Here is a 7,257-nt window from a genome sequence, read left to right as displayed (position 1 = left end):
CACCAAAGCCAGGAGGTTGGGATGGCATTTTCTGACCCCCCACCCCCCTACCCCACAGTGTTGCAAGAGAGGAAAATATTTTCCTCAACCCTCTTAAGGTCCCTGGATGAGTCTGGAAATTGGCAAAGACAGATGAACAGGAGAAAAGCAAGCAAAATATATTGATTGTTTGGTGGGAGCCTCACAAGACCATGACGACCAGCAGAGGTGACTGGAGCAGACAGCTCTTCTACCTTTTAGACAAAGAAGCAGTAAGTGTGTGAAGAATTGACAGACACAGGGGTTTGGACTAGGGCTCGTAAACGGTAAAGAAGTTAACTAGGAAGATAAGGGTTCGTTTAACCAGGTGTGTTCGTATAGACCCCGTGGTCTTAAATTCCTTGACTCTGGTGATAAGCACATCATCCCCGTGGTCCGGGGAGAGAAAGTTCCACATGGGAGTATTCTGACCTGCTTAAGGGAAGAAGGGCTGATGGCTGGGGTTCAGAGAGACCTTCTTGCTTCTGCTCTATACAAAAGTTCTTTTAGCTTCTATCTTTAATTTGCCAAGGTGCCATATTTGGGTTAGTGTGTCCTGACCCTCACTAGCCTGGTGCTGTACTCTGTCTCCTAGTATCCAGGATATTGGGTGTGCTGCTGTGGAGACCTCCCAGCCCTGGGGTAGCCCCTTGTCCCGGGAGGCACCTGCCTCAAGGGGAGGGTTGCTAAGGGTGGCCGCCCCTCCTCAGGGAGACTGGGTGGGAGAGTGCAGATCTTACTTTGAGAAACTGACTTCATTTCCTGAAAAGGTCTACCTGATAGTGGGATCATACAGGAGTTCTATGTTTTGTATTTTGGGGAAAATCCATCCTTTTCCCAGCATGGCTGTGCCATCCAAAGTCACTTTCGGATGATTTTTATATAAACCAGAGATTTTTCAAGAACTTCTCCAGCAGAGAACATGAGGAGAATATTTTAATGACCTTAGACAGGCAGAGATTTCCCAGGGTGCAAAGTATACTGACCATAGGAACAAACCGGTGACTTAGAAACTATGAAATGAAGAACTTGTTCTCCTTCCATTTCTGGCTAGTGTGCTGGTCTGTGTCTCGATCTCACCTCAGGCAGCTGGAATGTTGGCCTCCCAGGTCAGCTACCGCTGAGATGGCTACTGTTTCTAGAAATTATTCTTCGGGGTGTGGCTACATTTCCCCACCCGTGCACTGATCAATTCGGCGACCTCTAACAGTGGAGTGACGGGTCCTCCAGGAATGGTCCCCCACAATCCCCCAGTAAAACCATCTCACTGAGGGTTTAGGGGGACGGGAGCTGCCCCTAGGCAAAACTGGAGATTCTCACTGTCCCTACCTGGCCTTCAGATGCTCCTCAGTTACTCCGGTGCCTCTGGTGTCTTCTTGGAACCCTGACCTGTCGGTTTTCGGACAGCTGGTCCATTTGTAACCTCACTTTCTGGGAGGGGGATTTGGTGGAATCTGCAGTGTGTCCTGCAGCCCCACCAGGATCGCTTTTTGAAGGCACATTGTCTGGGCCATCTAAGGAGCCAAGACTGTGGGTCTGTGGCCTGGAGGGATTCTGAGCAGAACTGGTGGGATGGGAGGGCTGCAAGGCCCAGAGGGAGGTTTCTAGAAAGCTCTCTGGGGTTCCCGGCATCCTACCATTTTCAAATCAAAGCCCTGAGATCTTTAAAATGCCAGGAACAATACAACATGTGCCACAAAAACAAATGTCCTTGTGCACCCAACACCACCTAAACTATTGGCCATTTCTTGTCACTTGAGCTGAGTATAAAGGATTAGGAGTTGGGGCTTGAGGGGGGGTGGTCCTGGGCCAGACTTTGTATTTGGAGGTCAAAGGCCATCAGACAAGCTTTTGCTGAGCCTCAGGAGAGGGTCTGTGTGGAGACCCCAGCTGCAGGCACTGCTGTCCACTGATGCCCCCTCAGCCTGCCCAAGTGCCCTGCTGCTGGGGGAGCACCTGCCCCCTCCTCTCTGCAGAGGGCTCTGTCCTGCACCAGGTGCCTCCTCTCCTGCCAGTCCCTGCCAGCCTGCAGCCTGGGAGGGTGGTTACCCTGAGTTCCTCCAGCTGCTGGGGGAACACCTGCCCCCTCCTCTCTGCCTGAGAGCTTTCTCCTGCACCAGGTGCGCCTCCTCCTGCGAGTCACTGTCAGCCTGCAGCCTGGGATGGTGGCTACCCAGAGTTCCTCCAGCTGCTGGGGGAACACCTGCCCCCTCCTCTTTGCCTGAGAGCTCTGTCCTGTCCCAGGTGCCTTCTCTCCTGCCAGTCCCTGACAGCCTGCCACCTGGGAGGGTGTATACCCTGACAAAGTCCAGCCCTGGGGACAGAGCCAGAGCAATGTGTTCTCCCAGCAGTTCTGAACACCAGGTTCATACATTGCACACTCTCTTCCTGTGGGCTCACTGTGTCACATCCTCCCTCAGGCTCCCTGGACCCAAGTCCTCCTCTGCTCAGGGACCACTCTCTGCCCAGGCTCCACACGCTGAGACTGGGATCAGGTCATCTGGACCTTCTGGACTCTCTCTTCTGTGCCCGTGACATGGGCACAGTGCAGCCTCACGGACTGCTCAGAGGAGACCCAGTGCAGGAAGACGCAGTCCACTGCAAGGGAGATGCCAAGTGATCCCAGAGGGAGCGCACAGGACTTGCACAAGGCACTGGGCTCATGGGGTACTGTGTGGGATTCCGGCGCCCAGCCAAGGGACATGGGGAATCCTGGTGAGGGTGACCCTGGTGGGGGGAGGGGGAAGCCATGGAAGGGTCCCAGAAAAGGCAGGAGACAAGGAAGACGACAGGACAGAGCTTCCCAAGGAGGTCGATGGAAGGACCAAAGGATCACAGAGGCCCTTGGGAAAACTCAGAGGCCTTGGAGATGTTGGCTGAAATGCTGTCATTTGGTCAGAAAATTCACAACACCCCAGTCGATCCTGAATGATTTACTCTTTGTTGGTTCTAGGATTTAGTGCGTACCTGTCATTAGTACTCACATCACATGAAGTCTAGGATATACTTACTTTTCATCACTTTTCAGGACTAGATTTTTTTTGAGGAAGTGCTAAGCATGGGTCTCTCCATTCCTTTCTTTGTGCAACTGACCTGTTTTCAGGAGCAATTTCCTGGTGCTCATCACCACTGCTAGCCCTGAGGACTGTCCCCGTCACCTCCCACAGTGAACGTGACCATGTGGTTTGTGGGGTGCTCACTGATGAAGCCCCAGTGCTCAGTACACAGCAGGGACCCCAGATCCTCTGCTGAATGAGGGAGGATGGGAGAGAGGGAAAGAGAGAGGGAGGAGGGAAGGGAGGATGGAAGGGAGGCAGGATCCGGAGAGGGAGGGGAGAGAGGGAGGAGGGAAGGGAGGATGGGAGGGGTAGAACGGAGGGAGGGAGACAGGGAGGATGGGAGGGAGGCAGGGAGGCAGGGAGGCAGGGAGGGGTGGAGGGGAAGGAGAGAGAGGGGGGGAATGAGTGACGGAGTGAATAAATGATGCAGGGAGGGAGGGAATGAAACCACAGAAGCTGGATCCATACTTCAGGAGCCATTACTTGGGGTAAGGTCCAAGGGCATCACAGCCCGGGCCCTGGAAGTTGGCTCAGGACATGTCCAACTGTCCTCCCAGTGCTGACCTTCCTTCTCTATGGACCCCCTGTCATCCTGGATCCTCTCCACATCCTCCTCAAACAATTCTCAATGTTCCCAGGAACAGCATGGCAGGAGGGGGGTCTCAGGAGGGGCTTCCCGGTCCTGTGCCCAGAACGACAAATTGACAGTAGCTACAGGCCATAGTATCTTGAGGACTGGGACCGTGGATCCCATCCATCTCCTTGGGCATTAATGTTGTTCCATTCCCTGCTCTCTCCACCACTGCTGTGATGAACACTCCTGAAAATACATCTGTGAAAAACCGAGCCAGAGTTTCTGGGGGTGAGTCCGAGGCTGAGCATACAAGGTGATGGGTGCACCTGTGGCCTGGGATGGGTGCTGCTCACTGTTCTCCCAGACAGGGGTCCCCGTCACCCTTCTCTCCAGGGAACCTGCATTGGACCTCTGCTTCCTCACGTTCTCCCCAGACCAGACACCTGCCGGTCTGAAGGTGACCAGCGCTGCCTCCATAGGGTTTCCTTTGCTGGATTCCTTAACCGGGAGCTCCACATCTCTCACACATATTCCCTGCGTGCCTATCCTTCCGCCTTGGACTTGCATGTCTTTCGTCTCCGTCCTTGTGGAACCCAGTGACTTGGAGCATGGTTTGGACCAGAGTCAGGTGAAACCTTTCTCTGGCCTTGGGTTATGAGCAGTGCTTTTGCCCTTTGTGGTGTGTCTTCCAGCTTTCTGCATTTCCCTGGTTTCTGTGTGGGCCACAGGAGGAACCAGCCGTTTCCTGTCTGGGGTCAGGCTGTGGTGTCCCAGCAGGAACAGGGGTCTCGGCCCAGAGATTGTGCCCATAATTCCTAAAGTGGCCCCTATGATTACATATGATGTGTAATCCATCGGGGATTTCAATATCAAATAAGAGAAATTCTATGTCAAGGAAACACAGGGAAAACGAGTCCCTTTTGAAAATAGGTGGGCAGACACAAAGACACTCACTGGGTGATTCCACTTATGGAATCATCCAGAACAGGTAAAAGAACAGAGAGAGAAAGCAGCTTAGGGGTTGCCAGGGTCTGGGCTTGGGTAGAAATGGGCAGGGAGGCCTTCTGGTTCGGGGACTCCTTTGGGGAATGAGATATTCTGCAGCAATGTTCTGGGGTGTGGCAGAGCGTTGGGAATGTACTTAATGCTCATGACATGTTCAATTGAAAACAAGTAATTTTATTGAAAACAAATAATAAAGAGTATACAGAACATGAAAAGATAAAATAACAGTTAATATGAACCAGAGAGAAAGAACATAGGGGGAGGGGATGAAACACTCTGGTGAGGCATCGGGGTCCGGTGATGGAAGTAAGGGGATGAAACACTCTGGCGAGGCGTCGGGGTCCAGCGATGGTACAAGGAGCTCTCTCTGCAGGGCTGTGGGCTCTAGAGGTGGCTCTGGGAGCCCTGCAGGAGCAGGAGTAGGGGCAGGGGTTAGGATAGGGGCAGGGCTGGGTGTAATAGCAGGACCAGGGGCAGGGGCAAGGAGAGCGGCTCTGGCAGGGGCAGGAACTCTGGCAGGGGCTGGGGCAGGAGTAGGTGCCAGTTCTTCCTGGTCCACTCCAGGCTCTCCGTGGGCTGGTGCTTGGTTACCTGCCAGCTCCTGGTGTCCTCCTGAAGTTGCTGTAGGCACCACCCCTCCCCCCAGAGCTGCTGATGGAGTTGGAGCCAGCTCTAGCTCCTCAGAGGGTGGAGCAGCTGTGAAAAGAGAAAAGCTCACCTCTGTGCCTACTCTCCATGTGCCTTTGCAGAGACAGAGCCCAGCTCAGGGCCTCCCAGAGAAGCCACAGCCGGGAAGGCACCCTCACAGGGACGTCTCCCAGACTACAGTCCACCCGCTGTGTGCTCTGATCCCAGTCTTGCTCCTGGCCTCAACCAGCCTCTGTGGGCTCTTCCCTGTGGGGCCAGGAGCAACCCATCCCCACACACCACAAACACCCAACCCAGCCTTCTCACCCTCAGCCTTGGCCTCCGTGGGCTCTGGCTCCTGGACCACTGTCTGGTGGACAACCACCTGGGACAGTGGTCTGGGTGGTGTAGGAGGTCTTCCCCTACAATCTCCAGCATCTGCTCCCGGGGACCCCTGTGGGGTCACCCCTCTGTCGAGGAGATGGAGGGCGTGTCCAGCAGCCTCCTCTCCATATCCTCCATGGCCTTCTGCAAAGACAGGGACCGGTAGCCGGCCCCGAGTTATCACAGACCTGCCCGGCCATCCGCACTGTCCTCCTGCCCATTCCCCCTGCTGCTCCCAGATCAGACACACACCTGTGTGTGCACAACCCTGCACCCGGGATGCAGTGACCCATCCCTACAGGGCTATCGGGATAAACTTTGGGCAAAACGGGCAGCGCCTGCACACCCCATCCCACACTCTCAGCCTTGACCTTGAACATGACCTCTTGCTTGGGGTGGCCCCACCCCGCATGACCCCTCTTTACACACACACTCACACACACACTCACACACAGACACACACCCCCATCCATACACGTGCACTCACACACACACATACAGACACAGACACACAGACACACAGACACACACCCCCATCCACACACGTATACACACACACACACACACACACACACACACACACACACAGGGAGGGCACCTGGGGCTACACAGGTCATCAGAGCGAGTGGGGCTGGGTGGCTGGCTCTGGGCCTCCTGGTGTCACCTTTCTGTGCTTCCGGTCAAATTGGCAGAGGCGGTGGGGAGTCCTGACCCAAAATCCCAGCGGGGGACAGCATCTGCAGGGCGCGCTTCCTTCCACATGCAGCCTCCGGACCTCGGCACGCAACATGTGAACATCTTGGTTTGAGGATCTCCAACAAAATGAGCTGGGCAGGGGGTTGTCTGTGGAATGTGGGTGCCTGGTTACCGGGGTTCCAAATTCTGTTGGGCTCTGTTGTCATGGAATTGAAGTCACCACTGCCAGGGGTCCCCTTACCCAACTTCCTCCTCACACAAGAGCCCCCGAGGGCCCCCCTCCCCCACTGCTCAATGCTAACCCTCCCGCCATGCCCCATCCACACAGTGACACCCACACAGCCCACCCACAGCCCCCAGGAGGCCTGGGTGCAGCTGGTGTCTCTGCTGTGATGGCACAGACCTGGGTTCAGACCTGGTTCCTGTGCGTTCCCCGAGCTGTGACCCTGGACAGACCCTCTCAGGGCCTCCCCAGGCTCCCCATCTGCACATCGGGGTATTCTGGCTTCTATTTCTAGGGATGCCATCAGGGGTAGGACCTCTACACATGTTCCGTGCCTGCTATCACAGGAGGCTGCTGCATACTTGGCAATGCAAGGATGAGCCAGGGGCTGCGCTTAGCATGGAATACAGCTCAGAATGGCGTGAATCTGCTCTGGGGTCCAGGCAAAGCCACAACCCTCCTGCCTGTGTCCCAGCCCCCGTGGGAATGTAGTAATGAATTGATTCTGACCTTGTCCACTTGTGATACAGACTTCCAGGGGCTCCCATTAGGGTTAGGATTAGCGTTAGTTTACGGGTTAGGGTTAGGTTTAGGGACCTCTACACATGTTCCGTGCCTGCTATCACAGGAGGCTGGTGCATACATGGCAATGCAAGGATGAGTCAGGGGCT

The 7,257-nt window shown here is 55.1% G+C and overlaps 1 long non-coding RNA gene across 1 annotated transcript; it reads right to left on the bottom strand.

The window, feature by feature from the left end:
- Positions 1–4,865: 4,865 nt before the first annotated feature.
- Positions 4,866–5,742, bottom strand: LOC141372034 (uncharacterized). The gene is made up of 3 exons (XR_012377372.1): positions 5,611–5,742; positions 5,248–5,352; positions 4,866–5,061 (listed from the first exon to the last, which is right to left on the bottom strand). It is a non-coding gene; the product is annotated as an uncharacterized lncRNA (long non-coding RNA).
- Positions 5,743–7,257: the final 1,515 nt, after the last annotated feature.

Source organism: Callorhinus ursinus, unplaced genomic scaffold, assembly GCF_003265705.2.
Source record: "Callorhinus ursinus isolate GAN/ISIS: 27379988/994484 unplaced genomic scaffold, GSC_fseal_2.0 scaffold396, whole genome shotgun sequence".
In the NCBI taxonomy this organism is placed as follows: Eukaryota; Metazoa; Chordata; class Mammalia; order Carnivora; family Otariidae; genus Callorhinus; species Callorhinus ursinus.
Note: the sequence above shows the minus strand (reverse complement) of the source record. Positions and strands in the feature narration are given on the sequence as shown.